The 25,070-nt window shown below is 42.7% G+C and overlaps 1 protein-coding gene and 1 pseudogene across 3 annotated transcripts in view; both read right to left on the bottom strand.

The window, feature by feature from the left end:
* DAB1 (Dab, reelin signal transducer, homolog 1 (Drosophila)) overlaps positions 1-25,070 on the bottom strand; it is a 1,258,753-nt gene that overhangs the window by 606,704 nt on the left and 626,979 nt on the right. The gene's annotated exons all lie outside the window — the stretch shown is intronic.
* Positions 23,893-24,373, bottom strand: LOC105511254 (annotated as a pseudogene). Its single transcript, XR_001001690.1, has one exon. The product of XR_001001690.1 is annotated as an interferon-induced transmembrane protein 3 pseudogene (transcript).

Here is a 25,070-nt window from a genome sequence, read left to right as displayed (position 1 = left end):
ATGGACTGGGAAGTGGTCTGTCTTCCTCCCCATGTATCCTCCAGCCCAGCCAGTGCCTCACCCAGAGCAAGGATTGAAAGAAGGAAGAACAAAATGAAGAAAGGAGACAACAGTATTACTATGTTTCAGCCATATTCCATCCCTTTCCTTTGTGGGCTCTTAAAAGGCTGAATCTAGTCCTATTTATCTCTGAATCTCCAGCACTAAACACAGCACCTGGATAGAATAGGAGCTCAAAAAATACATACACTATGTAATGAATCAATGAATGATTCAAGCAATCAATTTAATTTGGCATATGCCTTCCTTGTAGGTGTGCCCATTAATTACCAATTACAAATGTTTACATTCCAGTGCCTGACCATTTTTTTGCTGGCTTCTATGAACTCTCTGGGATGAGAGAATTGGTTTCTCAAATGACTTCCTGCATAAATTAGCCCATCTGAAAGTGAGTGTTTATCCCGGGCTCTTTGAAATTCACATCATTCGCACCAACACCCCCCGCTCAGCTCAGACAGTTCTTTAATTCCAGTCACCTGGGATTTCTTCCTACCTTTGTTGCCAGCCCCAGCCTAAAGCCACTTATCTTATCCACCTGGATTTACATATCAGAAAGGCCTAATCAAAGCCTGCCTGATTGTCACATCCACCCTGGTTACAAATCTGCCATCTAATCAAGAAGCCATACAGCAAATCAACATGCCCTTCTTTCTGAAATCTCTTGCAGAAAAATGGGAGAGCAAGAGTCAGAGCTGTGAACAAGGACAGCAAGAGTCAACCAGGGGAAAAATTCCCTCCCTAGCTGTGTAGCACTGGGAAGAAAGGGACGAGGCAAAATGCTTTGTCTGCAGTTTGATACAACAGTGAGTGTGGGAGAAAAAACTAATGAGCGCAAAGTAACACATTTCTAACCTATGGTGCCTAATGGCACCATCCTAAGATTCTCTGGGTCCACAAGGCTACGAAGTTAGAATCAGAGATCCTCTATTTAGTCCAACATCTGGATTGTACATTTTATGAGCTAAGTCAGGTTAGAGGGATGAATAGCTAACAATAACAGGTAACTTCTATCGCGCCGTTAGAATGGGCCAGCCTTTTCAGGCATGATCTCACTGGGTCCTCACAGCTAATTTTTTCTTTAATACAGATAAGGAAAAAGAGACTTAGCAATGCCATTTCCCCATAACTGTAGAGCAAGTAAGTCATGAACCCAGGACACAGACATAGATTATTTGTTCATTCAGCAAACTAATTTTTTTAAGTCTCCTGAATGGCACATCTTTAACTTTAAAATATGCATACAAGCCACTTAGAGATTTTTAAAAATGTGTTTTCTGATTCATTAGACCTTGAGTACGTATACACATTTTTATTTATTTTATTTTATTTTTATTTTTATTTGAGACGGAGTCTCGCTTTGTCACCCAGGCTGGAGTGCAGTGGCACGATCTTGGCTCAGTACAAGCTCTGCCTCCCGGGTTCACACCATTCTCCTGCCTCAGCCTCCCGAGTAGCTGGGAATATAGGCACCCACCACCATGCCCAGCTAATTTTTTTGTATTTTTAGTAGAGACGAGGTTTCACCATGTTAGCCAGGATGGTCTCGATCTCCTGACCTTGTGATCTGCCCGCCTTGGCCTCCCAAAGTTCTGGGATTACAGGCGTGAGCCACCGCGCCCGGCCGGTATCCACATTTTTAATAAGCCCCCTGGTGATGCGGCCCTTGCACAGACCACAGATAATCCTGACTCTGTTACTCTTTTGCTGTGTGCCCCTTGGCAAATTACTTAATTTCTCTGAGCCTCAGTTTCCTCCTTATAAAATAGAGATGACACTAAAACCTGTCTCATGGGTGTATTTCAACAGTTAAATGACATACTCTATATAAAGCTCTTAGCACAGTCTCTGGCCTACTCAGCAAGGGAGAAAGCAAACAGCAAGTGTCAGATCTTATGATTTTCATATAATCCATACTGGGCACTGTGCTGGGAATACAGAAAGGAAGAGACACCCTCTCAAGGAGATGCCATCTAGCGGGGAGGCTGGTGGGCTGTATGGTCTGTGACGGGGGCAGCTCAGAAGACAACTTACTAGCCTGAGCATGGGAATCAGAGAAAGCTTCTGAGAGACAGTCTTATTTCTGCCACCCCAGTCCACATGAGAGGAAAAAGATCAAGATCAAGTGGTCAGTTGGTGCAGGACACTGCAAGAGAGCGGGTTGACATCCAGGGGTTCAGCAGCCTTTAGGAGCTGATACAATCAAAGGTCAGATTCGCCAGTTCCTGCCAAAGGACTCTTGCTGAGGATTTCATGAGGTCTCAGATTTTCCCTTCCAGGTTCCTGACAGCCATTTGGTTTCTGCCAAGACTCTCAACTCCCTTACATATTAACACAACCTTAAGCCTTTCTTCTGAGTCCCTCCAGGCATGTTTTTATTTTTTTCTGCACCCCTCTAGCCTTCTAAATTCTACCAGCCACCAAGACCCACCACAGAGTTCATACCTACTAAAAGTGAGGGTTGTTTGCATTTTAAAGCCTTCATTATTAGAGCTGAAGCATCCACGGAGATGCTTCCCGGTTGATTTGAGCTGTGTTTTTTTTTTTTTCTGGGAATGAAGCTTAATAATTTTTTTTCTATAATTGAGAAAACAGAAGCTAAAGTGAAATGACCTGTGAGCAAGTGGCAGAACCTGTACTAAAAACATATTTCCTCACACCCAGCAGGGCTCTCTCCCTTACAACCCTCTGTTAGAGAAAAAAAGCACAAAGCAGGGCTCCACACTCCACTCTCCCTTCCCTAAGGAATCTCAGAAAGCTGATGAATGCATTTGGCATCCTCTCCAGAAGTGCTGGAAATAGCCTGTTACAGTGCAGGGTCTGGGCTTGGAATTCCACAGCTCTCCCCACCTGGGACCAAATCGATGCTGTCGCTGACAAGCAGCAGCAGGAGCCCGTGTAAGTTATAAAATACTGCTGAGCCTCAGTTTTCTAAAATGTAAAATGGAGATAATCGTACTTACTGACAGTTGGGTATGATGATCCAGAATGATAATATATGTAGAACACCTGGAGAGCAGGTGCTTGCCCGGTGGTGGGGCATTTCAAGGGTTTTAAGCAAAGTCACTCATTCCTCAGTTAAAAACTTTTGGTGACAGGCTGCACATATAGCCCTGAGGATGCACATAACCTGAGGTCCCCAGTCCAGTGCCTGTAGCCCTTTGTAATCTGTACCCTACCCTCCCAGCCTCATTGCTCAGATAGCTCCTCCTGACACTCCGTTCTGCTCTCCAGCTTTGCAAAGCAATTTCCAGCTTCCTAAGCTCCACTGTCCTGTCTTTACTTTGGACTGGTGGTTTGCCAGGAGTGTTTACTTATTCTTTTTCTCCATTTCCTCAACACCTCACATCCTCTGGCCCTCTAAAGCTCATTTTTCGGGTCTCAGATCAGGTCTCATATTTGATACCTTCTCGAGGAAGTCCTGCCCCACCTCACCCCATCACCAGGCAATGTTTCTGTGCCCCCTTAGTGATTCTACTAGATTGGGGAGCAACTCACAGTGTTGTCTACTCTTTTGCCATGTCTGCATCCCCCAATAGGATGCAAGCTCAGTGCAGACAGGAGTTATGTCTGAGGTCTTGTTCACCATCATCTCGCTCACACACTCCAAGGCCTGGTACAGAGTAGGAACTCAAATAATAGCTGTAAACGGAATCGATCAGAATAACAATAACAGTCTTGAGAAAAATAAAAAATGTCACCACTCCAGGGCGAGCAAGACAAATAGGCTTGTCCCATTGTTGAGACGGAAAGCTTCACACAAATAATTTCATTTCCAGCCTTTCTAGAACAAAGCAGGACTTAAAATAAAATAAACCAGCTACCAGGTGCCTGGGAGCAAGGGTAGCATAGCCAATACTGCTTGTGGGTCAGGAAACTAAAAGAATCCAGCCTCGTCCATGAAAAAGGATGAGTTCATGTCCTTTGTAGGGACATGGGTACAGCTGGAAACCATCATTCTCAGCAAACTATCGCAAGAACAGAAAACCAAACACCGCACGTTCTCACTCACAGGTGGGAACTGAACAATGAGATCACTTGGACACAGGAAGGGGAACATCACACACTGGGTCCTATTGTGGGGGGGGGAGGGAGGAGGGATAGCATTAGGAGATATACCTAATGTAAATGACGAGTTAATGGGTGCAGCACACCAACATGGCACATGTATACATATGTAACAAACCCGCACGTTGTGCACATGCACCCTAGAACTTAAAGTATAATAAAAAAAAAAAAAGAAAAAGAATCCAGCCTTGTCAATGCAAAATGCTTAGAGCCCTGGGGGTCGGGATGGGTTGAGGCAGGGCCTCTTTGAACCACAGAGAGGAAGCCCCTTTCTAAATCCCAGTCACTGAAAGCCACTGTCTTCCTTTCCCAGAGCCTATAGAATTGAATTAGCATAAGCATTGTCATGTAATGAGTTGTCAGGCTGAAGATGTAATTATTGCAAAGCAGTGAAAAATTTCAAAAGTTGAGCTTTAATGGAAAAATGAGATGGGAGCTCTGGCATTCAAGTATAAAACAAACTTTTTAATATTCATTCCTCCTGTACTCTTTGAAATTCACCTTCAGAGTGCCAAGGTGAACAGGGGGAAAAAAGTTCAATAATTTTCAAATCCTAATTATAATTCATCACAGGTGATTAAACAAGGCTGTGGTTATTTGTTGCTCACCACTTGTTTTTTTTTTTCTTACAGTGGACATTTAATTTTAATTAAAAAGAGAGTTTTTTTTCTAATGATGCCTAATGCTATTTTTCCTTTTCCATGCAGAGAGACTCAATTTTTCAATTTGCCAATATTATAAGATGAAAAATACTGCATACATGTTAATGCCTTTTATTTTGATGGGGTGGGGGGCTATCAGTTCATCCACCTTTAGGGTTTCTATACTTCCCTAGGGAGTCAAACCAGACTCCACAGACTGTCTTTCCAGATCTCCATAATTTAGCTAGCATTTACACTTCTGAAATTTCTGAGCTTCAGCTTCTTTATTTGAAAAATGGGGGCCAGGCCGGTGGCTCACACCTGTAATCCCGGCACTTTGGGAGGCCAAGGCAGGAAGATCACTTGAGGCCAGGAGTTCAAGACCAGCCTGGCCAACATGGCGAAACCCGTTTCTACTAAAAATACAAAATTAGCCCGGCGTGGTGGTGCACACCTGTAATCCCAGCTGCTTGGGAGGCTGAGGCACGAGAATTGCTTGAACTTGGGAAGCAGAGATTGCAGTGAGCTGAGATTGCGCCACTGCACTCCAGCCTGGGTGAGAGAACAAAACTCCTTTTCAAAATAATTAATTAATTAATTAATTTAAAAAATGAGGATGATAATAATGAGACATATTTTGCTATCCATGGTAGGTACTTTGGGAAAGTAAGACGATCATTCTGTCTACAAGCACTTTATAGGACTGATGACCCACCATGAGACCAAGTTAATTAATAACAAATGTTATTTGTTGTTTTTGTTATTGATAAGTATTTGTTAATTAATTCAACAAACATACTGATTTTTTTTGTGTGTGTACGAGGCACTGCGCTAATTTCTAGGGTTTAAAAAGACAAAAGAAAATGAACCATGTGCCATCTTTCATGATGAGGATTGATCCAGATTAGACAGGAAGACAGACATGAGAACAAATGGACCTGATTCCATTTGATTCTTACAGAAATGCTCTGAGGTGTGTAGGAGATAGGATTAGAAGTCTCACATAGCTTTGTAGCTGTGTAATTTGGGGAAAGTCCTTTAACATTTTGAGACTCAAAATTCATTGCATAAAAAATAGGGTACATAGTATTGCTTCTAGTTTTGATTGCTGTATAAATATTATTTGCCTTTATTTATCATCTTTTCTTCCATAAATCTCCTAATCTGTGCTCAAGTAATACTTCCTAGCTTTTGTGTCTATGATTTTCCTTGCCTAAGCACTCTCCTCATTTCTGTGTTGGGCATACCTATGCTCATCCTTCAAAAGGTAGGATAGATACTATGATCCTTGTGAAGTTTTCTCACATTCACAAGATAAATTCAGTTTTCTTGATGTTGTTCCCATAATATTTCTATGTTCTTGTCCTGATTTCAGCCCAGATCCTGTGGTATACGATGAGTCACTGACTCATTTTCCCCCTAGGTAGTGAGCTTCCTAAGGAGGTTGTCCTACCCCTGCCTGGAATAATGTTTCTTGGTGAAGGAGATTAATGAATGGATGAGGGTGAGTGTGTTAGGACTGCATGGCTGCAAGCAACAGAAATGGATTTTGGCTAGCTTATATGGAAACATGAACTTACTGGGAAAAGATCAGGTAGTTAGAAGTTTGGCAATGAGGCTGCAGGACCAGGCTTACAGAGAGATGAAAACTAGGACAGATTTAGGTACCTAAGAGGCTAGAACTGACAGACCGAAGTCAGAGGAATCCTTTCCAATGTCTTTCCATCAATGCTACACAGCATTCTAGATTTGAATGCTGTGTGTGTGTGTGGAGGGGAGTGGGGTCTGCATCACCCACCCAGAGCATTGAGGGCAGTGCCTCTTTAATGTCAGTCCTTCTGACTGCTCCCAAGGGGAAAAAGGAACTTGAGGTGCTATTTCCAAATAGAGGGGGCATGAGTGCTGGGTGGCCCCACAGAGCAAATGATCACCACCAACTATATGTGAATAAATGAGGGACTCCCCAACGAGAGGGTGAACATCTTCTGAAAAGCCTAGGCTAGAGTGCAATGGCACGATCTTGGCTCAGCGCAACCTCTGCCTCCCAGGTTCAAGGGATTCTCCTGCTTCAGCCTCCTGAGTAGCTGGGATTACAAGCATGCACCACCACGCCCGGCTAATTTTGTATTTTTAGTAGAGACAGGGTTTCTCCATGTTGGTCAGGCTGGTCACGAACTCCCGACCTTAGGTGATCCACCTGCCTCAGCCTCCCAAAGTACTGGGATTACAGGCATGAGACTTACTCATTTCTGTACCCTGTAGGTGGCACAGTGCCTGTCAGTAAAGGATACTCTCTATTCATCTTTATTTTGAGATCTGGTCTAGAGTTCTTTTCTGGCAGTCGGTCTTTATTTTCCTATAGCCCGGAAGAGACAACACTCCCTTGAACACTTAAACTTAGTGCCTTCTATCTACAGCTCTTGTGTCAGACAGCGTGAGGCCTGATCTCATCACTCTGACCATCTAACAACAATCAGTCTTCTTGTTTGATAAATCAATTGAGTGGGGACCACATCAGGCATTAAGGTGTCCCACAAGCATCATCCCAGGTGGGCAGGCACAACCTAGGTGCCCTGATCCTGTAGTCCTTTAATTGGGCAAATTTATAGTTGTGCCTTTTACCCCTTCCTATTTTGTATCAGTTTCTGAGGCTTCATTCTCCATTAAGATCAAGTTTACACAAGAGGCTCCAAGCAAAGCAAACTCAAGTCAGACGTTTTTGGATGGAACCCAAAGGCCCTGATAATTCACAGGTGAAGAGGATTAATTTCATTACCATGCTTCTGACACACCCCTTTCAAAGTGGTTTAGCACTGCTGTTTAGTAAATGTTATTCGCCTCCTGCTTCTCGTACCAGCCACATTTGCATATTCATCAGAAGTGTGCGCACAGTATTAAACCCGACCGTTACCACACTTCTCATTCCCAAATCCCTCTATGAATGCTGATATCTATTTCTCTAGCTGCAGCCATAATTTTCTCAAGGTCAGCACGTGCTGGCGTTTCCCCGGGGAGCTGGGGGCCTCCACTGCCCTGAAGAAGCCATGCACTGCTGCTTCCTGTCACCTCAGTGGGTATGACTCCATGTGACTTCAGTGTGTCTGATGGGAGGTGGTGTTTGTGGAATGTATGCATGCCAGTGAGCAGGCTTGAAGTGAACACTGGAAGTGGAGTCAAAAAAACTGGTTCAAGTCTAGGCTCCAAAACCTGGTACAAGTTGCTTCTAGCCACACTGAGCTTCAACACCCTCATTTGTGAAACGGATAATAAGTTATCTGTGCTGCTGTGTTTACTCCGTGAGATTATGTAGGTGAAGGTGCTGTGTCACCTTTAAAATTACGTAGAAATTACGTAATTATGTAATTTTTATTACGTAAAATTACGTAAAATTTTTATTACATAAAATTACGTAGAAATTATGTAATTTTAAAGGTGCTGTGTCACCTTTAAAATTATGTAGATTTATTTTTTGTTTTATTATAAAAGAAAAAAAAGAAGAGGAAGCCCATGCTAGCCACAGAAATAGAGACAGTCACAGTTTCCTGGTTAGTTCCCAGCTGTTTAAGTTATTCTGGTGGAGACCTCAGACATCGTTTTGTAGTAGATACTTCTCCAATGTACTTTTATGAATTATTGACCCACAGAGCCAGAAAATATGGCAATAATAAGTACAGTCATTAAGTGTTGGGGCAGCTTGTGATGTCACAGTAGAGAACTCCAACATATTCAACCTCTCCAGGTGTTCACTTGAAGCCGCTTCACTAGGGTTCGTGTGTCAGGGAGACATGGCCACTCCTCCGCATGGAGGAAATGGGACTCCATTCTCAGCAAAGAAGTCCCTCTTCAAAATTCCCGTTCCAACCTGTGATAACTGAACTGTCGCATGTACTTAGTGTTGGTGAGACCCATAGGAGATGTGTAATCAATTTTTACATATTTTCCTTGCTAGTTGTTACCCAGACCTGAGACCTTACTTGGAATATCCTCTCTCTTGTATCTTGGTCTCTTGGGCAACTCTTTCCAAATAACATATTATTATAAACATAAATAATAAAGATAATCCTCAGTAATAAGAATTGCCATAAAGAATATAAAACAGGCTAATGAAATAAAGTTATTTGGGAAGTGGGGTGCACAAACCACTCTGGGGAGATGATGTTTGGAAGAAGAACTTTAAGATGAGAAGGAGACAATACATCCTGAGTTGAAATAATTTTCTTTCCTCTTATTTCCTACTGTCTTTCCATGCCTAGTGGAGCATCTATCACAGTTGGCCTGCTCCCAGAATTATTTATTTCTATCTTCCCAATAGACTGTGAGAGCCTGGAGGGCAAGAATTATCATTTATCTCCACATTCTTCTAGGGTGTTCGTGTTACTTGTAGCAGGTGTTCAGCCAACGAGTGCTAAATAAAATGCAAATCATGTTGAGAGTAGATCAGAGGCCTCTGTTTCACATGGCTATTTACCCAGAAACTGTCAAGGGTCTGGCCCTTCAAGGACATACAGTTAACTATAGGAAGAAACCAAATGTGCAACCCATCCTTTACAGCAGTGTTTCAAGGGTTGACTGCAGAGAGAAAATACTGCAGCCCTATTTTAAGTGGAAAAGCCTTTACTGACACATTTTCTCGACTCCAAGTGCAAGTTCCACTTCTTGCCATGGACTGTGTTTTTATGAGAATTCACTTTCATGTTGCCTAGATCCCACAGGTTTCTTACGACCTTAAGAACAATATAACAACTAAATTCTTTATTCAGTTAGTATCACTGAACACTGATGTTTTCTTCCAAACACAGTTTAATCCCTAAAGCAAAAATCTTGACTGATGGCCCTGGGTACCATATTCATGACTTGCATTTTTTTTTTTTAATTTTAAACAACTGGTAATCAATTTATTAAGACAGTTGACGTAAGCATCTGCAATGGTGATTTCCACCTCAACTCCTGGCTCAATACTGATGGAAGTAGTCTGCTTAACACTCTCAGAAGGACTGTGCAAGTCAAAGAGTCACTTGTGGATTCTCATCTGGAAATGACCTCATATCTCAGAACCTTCACCACAAGGAGTTTTTCTTGTAATGATTCTCAGAATCTTGGTAGGTATTCAAAATGGCTCTTTCCCTTTGAGATTCTTTTCCTTTGCTCCTCTGATCAAGTCAGCACACACCATCTCCTGAGATTTTACATTGCAGCTCCTTAGAGTGATTCAAATTTGGTGAATTGCCACCGCCGGCTCCATGAGTGTTTTCCCGGTATTTTTAAAAGTCATGGAAGCTGTGTGACTTCCTGACCATTTTGTTCCCCAGTGAGAGTGAACAGTGGTGAGCCAGGAGCAGGAGCCGGCAGGTGGTAGCCCCATACCACTTGCGACCGCATTGTCCTCAAAGAGCGATCTGCATTCTTATCTAAAGTTCTTCAGTCAGCCATCCATTCTAATCCTATATATGTACACATTTTATTTTATATATATATATATATATATAGAGAGAGAGATGGATTTTCACCCTTGTTGCCCACGCTACAGTGCAATGGTGCGATCTCGGTTCACTGCAGCCTCCACCTCCAGGGTTCAAGGAATTCTGACTCAGCCTCCAAGTAGCTGGGATTACAGGTGTCCACCACCACACCTGGCTGATATTTTGGTATTTTTAATAGAGACAGAGTTTCACCATTTTGGTCAGGCTGGTCTCGAACTCCTGACCTCAGATGATCTGCTCACCTCGGCCTCCCAAAGTGCTGGGATTACAGGTGTGAGCCACCGCGCCCAACCTAATCCAACATTTTTCATGATAGATTGGTGAATCATTAAATCAGTTTGGTAAGTTTTGACCAGAATTTAATCTAAATTAAATTGAGTAACAGAAAATATCATAGTCTATCAAAGTTAAAGGTGTGTTTTTGTGAGTCGTGTTTGGTTGCATGTGTGCACATACTGGGTCATAGTCCAAAAGGTTTAAAAGTTATTAATGTGAACATTTCTCCAATTACATTCCCTACCAGTCACACATTTTTCTGGATGATGCCTTCATCTTTTATGTGCAAGCATTAGTTTTCTGTAATGCCCAATGTGACTTAACATGACCAAACTGAATTCATTATCTTCTCTTCAAACTTGTTCTTCCTTCTGCCTTCCCTATTTTTAAGAGTTATTGTCTACCCAGTCATGTAAAATCTTTTGAATTTGATCTTGGAAACATACCTAAAATGTATTCCTTTGCATTCTATACGAAAGCCGATGCCCTAGGTCAGCCTCATCATCTCTTGCCTGACCACTGCATTGCTTCTACCTTAGGTCTTTCTCATTTGGGTTCAACCCCACCCAGTTGAAATTTTATTTTACCACTCAAATGAAGCTTGCCTATGTAAATAATGTAGTTGTATCACACACATTTCTTTCCTCTTTCTCCCATGATCTCATTAAAATTAAAGAACTAACAAAAAGACAGAGGGGATAATAAATGAGAGAGGACCCATCAGCACATGAGAGAAGTAAGCAAATTTAAGAAAGTCTGAAGGCTGGTGGATCATAGGTCCTGGATCAAACAGTCCAGTAACAACTGTCAGGAGTGGATTCAGCTGACAAGCACAGTCACCAGCCAGGCAGAACCACAGAGAGGTCAGCATTCAGATTTGTCAGGTAGGACAGAGCATGCAACATGGGACAAAAATAACTGCTGGACAGCCAATGCCCTCTCTTCTTCCTCTACTCCCATATGCAGCTTATAATACCTGAAGACCCAGACACGCACATACCCAGAAAAAATCTCTATACTCTATGCTACACCTCCCATCGCCTGGGAGATATGACTATAAATATGTGTGTGTATATGTATATGTGTATATACACACACACATATATACATACACATACTATAAATGTAATATAAAATATATACAAAAGAGACTATAAATATATAAATTGAATACACACACAGATACATACATACACATTGTAACCTCTCTGGGTAAGTGTCTTCAGCTGAAAAGTAAGATTACCTCCAGCTCTGACAATCTATGATTTTCTCTCCCATGTGTTTAAATTTATATCTGTTCTCTGGTCATACAACCAACATGCTGTAAAGATACGAAAAAAAAAAAGAGAGAGAAACGCGTTGCTTCCTTGCTTAGGCTTCATCACTGGTAGAATTCTAAAGGAATTTCCAGTAAAGCTTTTGAATCCTCATATCTGAAAGCTTGGCAGACCATGAATAAAAACCTGCACTTATCAATAGACTTGAATTATTCTCCTTTTAATTAATACTATTAAACAAACTAGTATTCATTAAATACTTGTGATATGCCAGATGTTGGGCTAAACACTTATGTGTGTGATCACACTTAGTATTCAAACAACTTTTCAGATGAGCATTATTATTCCCATTACGCAGACAGGGAAATTAAGGCTCAGCGAGGTTAAGTAACTTCTCAACATCTCAGAGCTCAGCAAGTTGCAAATCTAAGTTTCTATATTAAATCTACCAGGTTCCAAAACATATGTTCTTAATGCCTGCATCCTACTGACTGGCGGTTAAACTCTTCTATTAACTTGAAGTCAATTCACTCTGCCTCTGTTTCCTTATCTGTCAAATAGGGGAAATCCTTCACTCTTACCATCTTTAAGTTATTGTGAGGATATTTGATATTGAGCTTAATTCTGCCTTGATAAAATTATGTGTCATAAAAATGCAGGTTATAAATATAAATAGCAATTTGAATGCTTGGGTGTGCATTACACCCCCCAGTTTAGCCGGGTCCAACTCCCTCTGACCTTACATCAAACCTATTTATACCTTTTTTCTGAGCATGGCCCCGACAGACATTTGCATTTGTAATCCCTGGACTAGAGGCTGGAAGCTTTCTTGAAATAATAAATACAGTCAGTTCTCCGTATCTGTGAGTTCTGCATCTGTGGATTCAACCAACTGCGGATCAAAAATATTCAGAAAGTAAAACGGATGATTGTATGTGTACCGAACATATGCAGGCTTTTTTCTCATTATTATTCCTTAAGCAATACAGTACAACAACTATTCGTGTAGCATTGACATTGTGTTAGGTATTATAAGTAATGTAGAGATTATTTAAAGGATACAGGAGGATGTGTGTTTGTTATATGCAAATATTATACCATTTTATATAAGGACTTTGAGCATCTATGGGTTTTTGTATTTGAGGGGGATACTGGAGACGAATTTACCCCACAAATACCCAGGGATGACTTTATAATCTAAAAGGGAAAAAAGAGCAGTTCATTAGATGGTACGCCTGCATGCATTTTCCTTTACTTGCCATTCGCTACAGAAATGGATCCTGGTTTCCTCATCTGAAAATTCAGGATAGATAGTCACTGGTTTTTTTGTGAAGATTAAATAAAGTAACATGAAGGCACTTTGAAAATTCTAAAAGGCAAAAGAAATCTAAAATGTTATTTTAACAAACAACATATTTGCTAAAGTTTCAGCATTATGTCAAAAAATAAACTTAGAAACACGGACCCCACCATTTTTTTTACACTCCAGATGTTAAAACATCTTGTTTAGTCACTTTAGCATACATCTCAGATTTATGATCAATTTGTTTGAAACACCGTCCTGTTGTATTTAAAAAATAATATACTCTGGACAAATAGACTTCTTCTGGACAGGTAAAAAGTTAGAACTATTTGGAAATGGCTGCAGGGATGCATATTTACTGGGCATCCACTAATTGTCGGGTACCAGACTAGAATCCTCTGCTGGTATGCTCCCTGTGGCTCCTCAGCCCTTGATTCTTAGAGCCCTCCTTCCACTAATTGAATTGTGTTGCTGTTGATCTGTCCTGTCTTCTATACGGAGGACTCTGCAGTTCAAGACTTGCCAGTTATCTTTTCATTCTGAGCACACAGTAGGCTTGTAAGACAATCCTGTTGAAGTGGAGTGAATTCATCTGTTCTTCTGTATAATAGTAAAAGTAGTTCCCAGTTATTGAGCTTTTAAGTCAAAAGCTTCTGATATGCATTAATAATCATTGATTCTTGCTGAGCCTCACCATGAACCAGGCACTAATCTGAGCTCTCTACACATGTTGATTCATTTTAACCCCATGAGAAAGGCATGATTGTCAATCTCGATGTACAGACAAGGAAATAGAGGCCCAGACTGATTATGGGACTTGCCCAGTGTCACCAGGCAAAGTTTCTTTTGACCCCAGCAGTCTGGTTCCAGAACGTAGGCTTTTAATCAAAATTACACTGCCTTTGTATTAGTTCATTCTCACACTGCTAATAAGAAATACTCAAGACTGGGTAATGTATAAAGAAAAGAGGTTTAATTGACTCACAATTCCACATGGCTGGGGAGGCCTCAGGAAACTTACAATCACGGCAGAAGGCACCTCTTCACAGGGCAGCAGGAGAGAGAATGAATGCCAGCAAGGGAAATGCCAGATACTTATAAAACCAGGAGGTCTTATGAGAACTCACTCATTGTCACAAGAACAGTATGAGGGAAACCACCCCCATGATCCAATCACTTCCCATGAGTTCCCTTCCTCAGCATCTGGGGATTACAACTCAAGATGAGATTTGGGCAGAGATGCAGCCAAACCATATCAGTCTTGCATGTGATCTTATTGATTTTTCATTTAATTTTCAAAAGTCAAAGCCTCGAGTGCTTAACTTTGCACTCGGGGCTCTAGCTACTTCTGGATGCTTATCTTCCTTTTGGACTATAAACTCCTGGAAGGCAGATGTTTATCTAGCAACCCTCAAGTTTCACTCATGCTTGCTTTTGCACTAGAATAAATCAGTACACAGTCGGTGACAATTCTGCTCAGCTATCTCACTGTTGGCGTGCAGTGGCTTTTTTTTTTGCATTTATCTTTCCAAGTGTGCCAGTTTCAGGCCTCCCGAACTCAGGCACCTGGCATGTGCAGGTCTCAAGGTAGACTCCAAGAGCTAACAGGTGAGAGCCAGTGCCCTGCTCAGCAGCAAGATTCCTGTCTTCCCTTTTAGGTCACTCAGCTGAAACAGATCTCTTTCCTGAGGGTACCCCCAGAATGTTTATTGTTCTATCACCTCCTGCATCACAGATTCCATAGTACTAGCATTTCTTTTTCTTTTGAGGGAAAAGAATAAAAACATAAGGCAAAGGCTGATTATATGCAGAAATCTGAATAGTTATTATTGTAGTGAACAGTCTACCTGTCTACAATGAAGTTACTGATAAAATTTGCAGCTGCAGCTTAATCATCTCTCTAGTGTTGCAGGACACCTATCTCACAGTGCTGTTCAGATCCCATGCCTAGAGGTCCTCCGAATCCACCCTTTCCTCCAAGCCCCTACAGCTAGAACACTGGCAAGCCAGGCAGACTAACATTTCCAGGTGTACTTTGACTCTGAGCACCTCTCTCTACCTCCACTGATATCACCTAAACTCAAGCCTGCATCATGCCTGTCCTGGGCCATCTGGCAGCAGCCCCTAGCAGGCCTTGCTACATCTACTCTTGCCACCCCAGCAATCAGATCTCCTGAAGGAATAGTATTTTTGAAAATATTAATCAAGATACCTCATTCCTTTGCTATAAATCCTCTAAGGTCTTCCTATTGCACTTAGAATAAACTTCAAATTCCATACATGACTTCCTTCATAACACCCCCCCCCACCAACTTTGATGTAGTGTCATTGGTCCCTTTGCTTTTTCAACACATTAAGCTCATTCATGTCTCAGATTCTGTGCATTGCTGTTCCTACTGATTACTCAGCTTCCAGCACCTACCCACAGACATCCCCAGGACTCATTCCCTCACTCATTCAGCTATAAATGTCACCTCCTAAGATCTATTTCTTACCTAAAATAGCAATTCCTGTCTTGCTCTCTGCCCTCACCCTATGCCATTTTCACTTATCCATGTTTGGCATGATCGTGTGTGTGTGTGCGCGCGCGAGCGCGGGTGTGTGCATGGGTGTGTGTGTGAATTTAGTTGTTTACTGTCTGTCCCTGTAGTAGGGTGAATAATGGTCCCAAAGATGTCCACATCCTATCCTAATCCCCAAAACCTGTGATTATGTTATCATGCTTGGTAACCGTACTTTGCAGATATGATTGGATTAGTGCTTTTGGGATGGGGAGATTATTCTGAATTATCTGGGTGGGCCCAATATAATTACAGGGTTCTTATTAAAGGGAGATGCAGGATCAGAGTTAAAGAGAGAAGATGTAAGGACATAATCAGGGGTCAGGGAAGAGAAAAGATGCTATGCTGCTGGACTTGAACATGGAGGAAGGGGCCGTGGGTCAAGGAATACAGGTGCAGGCATTCCTAGAAGCTGGAAAAGGTAAGGAAGTGGATTTTAGAGCCTCTAGAAGGAAAATGGGACTGCCAAGGTCTTAATTTCAGCCCAGTGAAATGGATTTCTGACTTCTGATATCCAGAACCTTAAAATAATACATTCACATTGTATTGAGCTACTAAGTTTGTAGTATTTTGCTATAGTGACCACAGGAGACGAATCCATCCCCACCCCACAACCAGAGTGTAAACTGTAAACTTTATAAACATAGGGATTAGTTCCTAGAAGAATGCTTAGGTCATAAGAGACATTAAAAAAAGGATTTATTGCATCAGTGAATGAAACCATGAATGTTTGTTTACATGGGTGTCTACTACATGAGGCGAAGAGTGGCTTGAGGGCAAGGACTGTATCTTATTGCTATCCACACACCTATTGCCCTTCATGCCTGACACACAGCAGTCAACACAACTCAGGAGATTTGAAGGAAGTAGCATACATTTATTAAATGGAATGATCTGGAAATAGTTGATAATGTCATAGTTAAATACATTTCATAAGTATGTAGTCTTTTGTAGGGAAAATTGGAATGTGTGTAATGTGAATATAGCAGGTAGTATTATTTTTATGTTTTTCCCTATCTGACTTGAAGTTGTCAGCATGGAGCTTAAAGTAAAGAAGTCCAGTTGTGAATGAAAAGAAACTCAGACATACACATTTTAAAATTCTCAATCTGTTTCAGAATTGCTTGTCTAATGAAAGGCTCCAGCTTGCCTCATGTTCTGAAAACAACTACCCATGAGGCACTGAGAGCCTACAGCGGGTGGGAGGGTCAGAAGGCCTTGAGCCTCACTCAGCAGCTGCTCCAAGAACCCTAGGCTCTGTCAGATGTGTGCACCCCATGTGTAAAAGCTGTTTCCCATACTGTAGTTTGGCTTCTGCACTCTATGGATTAGCTAGGGCCGATTAAGTAACCAATTTATGTACTCAGAGCTGTTTAAATGCATGCTGTGTCTGCATGATAGATGGCAATATTCTTCTCTGAACCACCATTCCTTCCCCAGGATATTTTCCCCCTCAAAAATAAATATGAAAAGGAGCCTAAAATAATATTGCAAGAGAAACAGGAAATTCAAAACTTTTCTCAGCTAATTCTAAGAAAGTCCTAAAAACCAGATGGCCTGAATAATTCTACCTGTGAGAGGGCTGACAGAGATGTGGGTCAGAAGCCTGCTGGAAGCTAGGGTGGCACGGCGGAAGGCACACAGGCCTTGGAGTCAGAGAGACCTGGGTACAAATTCCAGGTGGGTACCTATTAGCTTCAGTCTTGGGCAAGTCACCTTACTGCTTTGTTCTTTGCTCTAGTGAAAAGGGTGTAATAATGTTTAATTTTCAGGTTGATGTGAAGTTTAGAAGTATGTATCTAAATACTGGTATATTGGTAGCATGAAATGAGGAGTCACAAACTCAGGTTTCCACAGGGACCTGGCATATTGCATAAAGGAGAGGCTGGCCAGGTGGACCCGTAATGAATTGGCAAGTGTGTGCCCATTGAAAGGGGCAGCTGCTGTGCTGCATCCAGCTGGGAGTGACCATGTGGAAATGAGGGCCCTTGTGTGCCAGAGCTTCTCACTTTCCAAGAGAAGCAAGAATGATTATTACTTTTTATGTAAAATCTCTTAAGCTTTCCATATTGACAACAAATTCAAAGTTTGAAAAAAAAAACAACCAAATTACTGATCAGATCAAACACAACGTCTATGAACAGAACCTGACCTAAAGTCCATCAGTTAATGGCTTGTGCTCTAGATAAATGGTCATTATTATTGCAACTTGGGGGAGCTTTTAGAAAGAGAAAGTGTCATACTGTCTTAAAGAAATGCTTTCAGTTTGAAGCACCACTTAATAATACTGGTCCGTGATGAAGCTTTCACTGTTTTGTGGTGAAATGAAAAAAATAAGTTTATTCCCCCCTCCCACAAAAGCTAAATTTAATCCATTAAAACATTTCTAAGGAGTAAGTAAGTCCTTTCTTCTTTTGTGATACAGTCTCCTTTCCTTGTGAGATGAGTATGACAGTGGGTGATGGGTTTAAGCTGTTTTTCACATCCTCGCTTGGAAAAATTATAGGTTGCCAGTGCTGTGTTGGACTCCTTCTCTTTTTAAATTTAGTTTTGCTGTTTCTTAACATCCTAGGGCTAGCGACCACTGGTTTGGGGCATTTTTACTAATGTGAATTTTGTCACATGAGTTGTTTCCATAGTGGGTATTGTAAAAGCTGTTGATTTCTCCTCATTATCCATTTGTGCCTTCTTTCTCAGTAAGAGAATATTCTACCAGGCCTGTGCCCCACAAGAATAAATACTGTATTTTACAGCCCCCTTGCTGTTTTGTGGCCACGTGACTAAGTTTTGGTCAAAGGTCAGCAGAAGTGTATTCGGACATTTTCTTGAAGCTTTCTTCAACAAATAACTAGCATATTCTCTTGCTTTTTCTTCCCTTCCTTCTACATCTGCTACTTGGAACATGGATGTAATGGCTGAAGAGCCATCTTGAAGGGCAAAGCAGGAAGCTGGAAGGAGCCTGGATTCCTGAGGACTTCACAGAGTAGCACTACCAAATCCACTCTTTGACCATCAACTTCTGACTTATTTGTGAAAGAGAAACAGACTTCTCTCTTATTGAAACCAATATTATTGTACTACTTGGAACTGTAACTAATCCTAACTGACAATATTGGGGGACATGTTTGTAGCTGGGTGCTGTCATTTGTACCAAATGCTTGGGATTAATTTCCCATGTTAATCAATAAGAGGGAGAGAAAATTGAGTCAAAGGAAAAAAAAATTGTTCTTTGGAACAGTCTTGGATTTAAAAACAATCTCCAAGCAATTCTTAGTGATGCTGCAAACACAATTAGCAAGCTTTACCAACTGAAAGCATCTTAAGGGTTTACAGTGGAATTACATGTCTTCAGATCATCGCTAACAACTCATGACTGGAGATGGCATGTCATGTTCCTCCAGGCGGTTCATAATGAAATACGATCATCATAGCTGAGTGTGAGGGCCTCTATAAGTACTGAAACAATGTGTACATACCCACAGGTGGTCTTACGATGCTAATAAGTGTACTAACTGCTGCTATCTACAAGCGCCCTATGGGAATGGAGTGTGTCTGAGGGAAGGCGCTGTGGCTTTTATTTCTTTTCTTTTCTTTTGAGACAGAATTTCGCTGTCGCCCAGGTTGGAGTGCAGTGGCACAATCTCAGCTCACTGCAAGCTCCACCTCCCAAGTTCATGCCATTCTCCTGCCTGAGCCTCCTGAGTAGCTGGGACTACAGGTGCCCGCCACCACGCCCGGCTAATTTTTTGTATTTTTAGTAGAGACGGGTTTCACTGTGTTAGCCAGGATTGTCTCAATCTCCTGACCTCGTGATCCGCCCGCTTCGGCCTCCCAAAGTGCTGGGATTACAGGCATGAGCCGCTGCACCCGGCTGGCTTTTATTTCTTTACCCCTGCTACTTGTCCAGGGTTCTTACTATTGCCCCTCCCTCATTTGCTCACTCACCACTTCCTGGGCACCCCAACATTTCCTATGTTTCTGAATTATGTTGAGCTCGTTCCTTCCTCTGGGCTAGTATATTTCCTGTTTCTTCTGTCCAGAGGGATCCTTTCTCAGACCTTCTTGACAAGACTCTTTCTCACTGTTCAGATCTCAGCTCAGATGTTACTCCTCAGGGAAGTCTTTCCTTGACCTATGAAATTTGAATATTTTCCTCAGTCACTCTCAATGGCGCTTAACGCCATCTGAAATTATGTATTCGTTTCCTGCATATTGAATCTTTTTTTATGCTTAGAATAAGGGCAAGGACCTTGTCAGTTTTGCTCACCTGGTTTCTCCACAACATAGTAAACACTCCATAGACAGTTGAATGAAAGACTATTTAACATGACACAATTACCACAGGCAATCTGTGGGATTCTACAATAAATCCATAATGTTCTGTAGGTACTTATAGGAGATCTATAATGGCAGCACAGGCATTATAGATAATCTATGGGTTCCTACAGATCACCTGCTCTGAGAATATAAATCCTTTCAGATTCTTTTTAAAGGGGCTAAGACCCCCTTCAGGCAATCTGTGATGGCCCTATCACTCCAAATATTATGAAATGGGTCTACAGGGTATTTCGAATTGCTCAATAGAAAAGTGAGGGAGGATATTTCACATACTGCCGGAGCAGGAGAAGCATGACCAAAGGCATGGTGGTAGGAGAAGTGCCAGAATCCCTGGGGAACAAGGCATCAACAGGACTAGCATGTCTGCCATGCTCTGAGGGTGGCAGAGGATTGGTAACTAAGCATAGAGCCAAACTGTGGAGAATCCTGAGGGTACGCAAAGGAATTTTGACTTGAGCATTTCTCTCTGGGCATCAGATTTCTCACCTGTAAATAAGCTGATGTGCTCTATTTAAGGATGCTAACTGCCTAGCCAGTGGACCGCCATTAGTGGACATTCTTGGTACCCTGCCCAGACTCCCTTTCCTGGGCTGGTGCACATACTGCCCAGCTGCTGTGAGTGTCAGCTGCTAATGACTGACAGCTGCTCCCTTCTTCCAAGAATAGCCCTCTGCTGAGGAGAGCCACCAGGCTGGGGGTATACACCATCCCCATCCCCACATCCGTAGCCAATGACCAACCACCAGTGTATGAAAGGTTAGCCCCCTGCCTCAATTCACACTGCAGTGGCCCAGGTTGGTCCCCAGCTGAGACCATATCATTGTTTAACTTTCTTCCCTGCCTTCAGCCTCCTTTTCTCTCTCTCCTTCTGAGAGCCTCCTTGACTAAATAATTTCCACAAGTACCCCATCTCAAGCCCAATGTCTAAGGAAGAACCCAAGTTAAGACTGGTCCCTTGGCATACATCACTACATTGATCAGAACACTCTTGCCCTACAAGCTCAGATGCCATCTTAAAATTGTCACCTCAGCAATTCAAGCAACACTTCCACTCCTTTGATACTGGCATTGGAGAGAAAACCTGTTTGGCAAACCCTGAGCTAGAAGATCTCTAAGTTCCCTTTCTTTGCTTACATTTTAAAAAATGACACTTTTTAGGTGACTTTAACTTGTGTTGTGAGTGAAAATGGGAAAACAGATACTCAGAGGTACTCAAATTGAAGAAATGTCAAACTCCTTTTCCCAAGACTCACCTATGCTTGTTTGCTCCATTCATGAACATTCTCCTGCCATAAAAGACAAAAGATTCCTGGGTTCTATTTGCCTAGCACAGAACTGGGCACTTGGGACATGCTCCCTAAATATCTGGCGATTTCCACACTTACATAACTTCTCATTTTACCTAGAACTTCCGGCTGCTTACAAATAAGGGACTATGAGTGTGATGTTGAGAAACCGAAGGATTTCTGGACTAGAACAAAGACTCCAGGCAAGAGATCTTCTTCCTCAGGAAAAGGGGAATAAAAGACACACCCTTTCTGTAGACTCCACTGATACAGGAAAGAATATCATACTAAAGAAGAAGCAGACTGGGTACGGTGGCTCATGCCTGTAATCCCAGCACTTTGGGAGGCCGAGGCGGGTGGATCACCTGAGGTCAGGAGTTCGAGACCAGCCTGGCCAACATGGTGAAACCTCATCTCTACCAAAAATACAAAAATTAGCTGGGCATGGTGGTGTGTGCCTGTAATCCCACCTACTTGGGTGACTGAGGCAGGAGAATCACTTGAATTCAGGAAGTGGAGGTTGCAGTGAGATGAGATCATGCCACTGCACTCCAGCCTGGGTGACACAGTGAGACTGTGTAGAAAAAAAAGAAAAAGAAAAGCAGCAGCAGCAGGCGGATTGACAAGTCTTCCTTCAGGGTTGGCTGGGAAGTGTTTTAGTAAGTGAGAGGTAGGAAAGAAGACCCTGTGGGTTCTGGTACTTTGCTTTTACATTTGAGAAGTGATTCCTAAACAGTGCACCTGTCCACAGGGGAGCTTGGATAGTGGACAGTGGTGCTGGGTTCTGTGGTGGGACCAAGTCACCAAGTAGTGAGAATTGAGAGCAGGAGAGAGTCTCAGGCAGCCTTTCTGGAGCCTTTCTATATATTCTGGGATTAATGTTTGTTAGAATATTAACAGTTATTACACCGATAATAGCACTGCTATTTTTTTTAGTTGCAGAATCAGCATATACATACACATGTATATATGTGTGAGTGTGTGTGTATCTCTAGAGAGACAGCTGAGTAGAGTGGATAAGAATTTAGATCCTGGAGACAGAGTGTGTTCAAATCCTGGCTCTGCAACAACTGTGTGACCTTGGGCAGGTGACTGAACTGCTCTGTGCTATAGGCTATAATTCCATCATCTTTTAAAAGGACACTGATGATAATATCTCACCTTACAGAACGGTCATGAGAATTAAATGACTTAACCTTTGTAAAACACAGAGTATGTTATGTAGGTGTTTGCTAAGCAAACAATGTGCTCATTTTGTCAAGGGTAATGAAGAAAACAATGGATTAAACAGATTTATTTAAACTGCAGGACTCCTCAGGACCTAAAGTGTTAATATCCTTTACGACAGGAATATGATGAGTAGCAGTTCCAGATCCTTTTGTATGGAGCATCCTGCAGGACAAGTGTCTATTAAACAATTAGAGGGAACAAAACTTCACTTAAGGAGATAGTCCTATCAGGTGAGGAATAAAGAGAGTGAACTAACTTTTATGGAGCACCTGGTACATGGCAACACTGTGCTAGGAACATGATTTGCCTTATCCTTCTTAACTACAACATGTTGAGGCTATTAAGTCATCTATTTATTTTTTATTTTTTGAGACAGAATCTTGCTCTGTTGCCCATGCTGGAGTGCAGTGGTGCAATCATAACTCACTGAAGCCTCAAACTCCTGGGCTCAGGTGATCCTTTCACCTCAGCCTCCAATTAGCTACCAGGCCTGGCTAATTTTTAAAATTATTTTTGTAGAGATAGGGTCTCCCTGTGTTGCCAGGCTGGTCTTGAACTCCTGGGCTCAAGTGATTCTCCCACCTTGGCCTCCCAAGGTGCTGGGATTACAGACATGAGTCAGGGCCCCTAATTTATAGATAAAGAATTGGCGCTTTAGAGAGGTGGAGTTGGCCAAGAGTGTCCTGTGAAATATTCTAGGGCCATCAGGGACAATCCTGCTTTGTCCAACTGCCAAGCTTCATCCTGGGAAAATGGAGGTCTGGGAGGACTTCAAGGAGGGGAGGGGTCAACTGGATCCAGAGCAGAGTGGGACTCTGACCAAGGGTTGAGCAGGCGTGAACACCACCTGAGACACAGAACAGGAGAGTAAGGCTGCTAGAGACTGTCAAGGCACAGAAGGACTGAGCTGGTGACAAGAACAATAACTGGAGACATTTGACACATCCCAGAATCCTTGCCTTTACTGTATTTTTTACTTCGTTACTATCTGCCTGCTTCTAGTAGGGATCCATGGTCATTCCCTCCAGAGCAGGCTTGCGGGCTTGTTTTCAGGGGTAGCAAAAATGGCAATCCTGGAGAATTTGTTTCTCTGGTGCCTGCTGAGACTCCGCCCCCAAAGGAGAACCTTCCAGTAGAGGAGCTCACTGTGAGAAGGGGTCTGGGCTTTCCACATGAGGTCTTTCAATTTCACACAAGGCCCAGCAAATGATGAGTTTGGATGTCCTAACCCATTTTCTTTCTTTCTTTTTTTTTTTCAGCAGCACCAGAAACATGTATACTTTATTGAATGCCATTGTAGAAAAGTGTATGAGGATAAAGGACTGATACAGGATTCGGCTCCGGGGTCAGGGCGAGGAATGGAAGGTGGAGCTCCTGGGACACAGGTTATGGGCGGAGCTGCTGGCCTGAATGATGTCTCCTGATCTATCGATGGGCTTGGTAGATCAATACTGGGATGACAATGAGCAGAATGGTTATGAGGATGCCCAAAATCAGGGCCCAAATGTTCAGGCACTTGGCGGTGGAGGCATAGGCCTGGGCCCCAGTCAGGTCGCCAACCATCTTCCTGTCCCTGGACTTCACGGAGTAGGCGAAGGCTATGAAGCCCAGGCAGCAGGGGTTCATGAAGAGGGTGTTGAACAGGGACCAGACGACATGGTCGGGCACGGAGGTCTCGCTGCGGATGTGGATCACGGTGGACATCGGGGGAGCCGGGTTGTGGGGCGTCCCCAGCACAGCCACCTCCTGCTCCTCCTTGAGCAACTCATAGTTGGGAGGCTGACTACTGTTGACAGGAGAGAAGACAGTTTGGACTGTGTGGTTCATGGTGTCCTGCGAAAGCCAGTGGTCGTCGGGTTCCCATTTTCTTACATAGGTACATATGGGGTGATGGGGAAGATTCCTTTAGTCAACCAATGTTTATAGGGTTAAATGAGAATGACAGGTCCCTCCAGACTTGTTTCCAGGACTCCAGGGAAAATGCTAGTTTTGTATGAGATGAATCTCAAAAAATGCTTATTAAACAGATGACTGGTGATTGAGTAAACTTGACTTTTGAAATATGCACAGAAATAGTGTTTCCCATGAGGGGATAAACCCACAAATACAACTATCAGCAAAACTTGGGGTGAGAGTGAGGGGAAGGGGTTGGATTAAAGAGGACTCTGAGCTAAGAGGCACCCAACATGTGGCACAGTGCCAGGCACCCAGACACCTAAAAGATGTGCTGTCCATCCTCATGCTTTCCTTCTCAGGCCAGCAGCAGCAGGAGCAGGGGAAGAGAACACAAATGCAGAGAGGGAGAGTTAGACAGGAGGAGGTAGGAGGAGCATGCAACAGCTGTAGTGCCACAGGCTCTGGGTCTGGAAGCAGAGGGGCAGCGCGGCAGACACACCTACTGCCCTAAATCATTAGCAGCAACAGCATGCAGGGCTTTGTTTGCGTTGCCTTCTGCTCCAGATTGTTGCTTCCTCACTGACAAGACAATTTGCAGACTGGCCTATTTTCTCATGCCCACCTCCTGCCTTGGGTTCAAAGAGTTGGTCACAAGGA

Source organism: Colobus angolensis, unplaced genomic scaffold (assembly GCF_000951035.1).
Source record: "Colobus angolensis palliatus isolate OR3802 unplaced genomic scaffold, Cang.pa_1.0 Scaffold102, whole genome shotgun sequence".
Taxonomy (NCBI): domain Eukaryota; kingdom Metazoa; phylum Chordata; class Mammalia; order Primates; family Cercopithecidae; genus Colobus; species Colobus angolensis.
The sequence above is the reverse complement of the archived record's forward strand: the minus strand, read 5'-3'. Positions and strand labels throughout refer to the sequence as shown.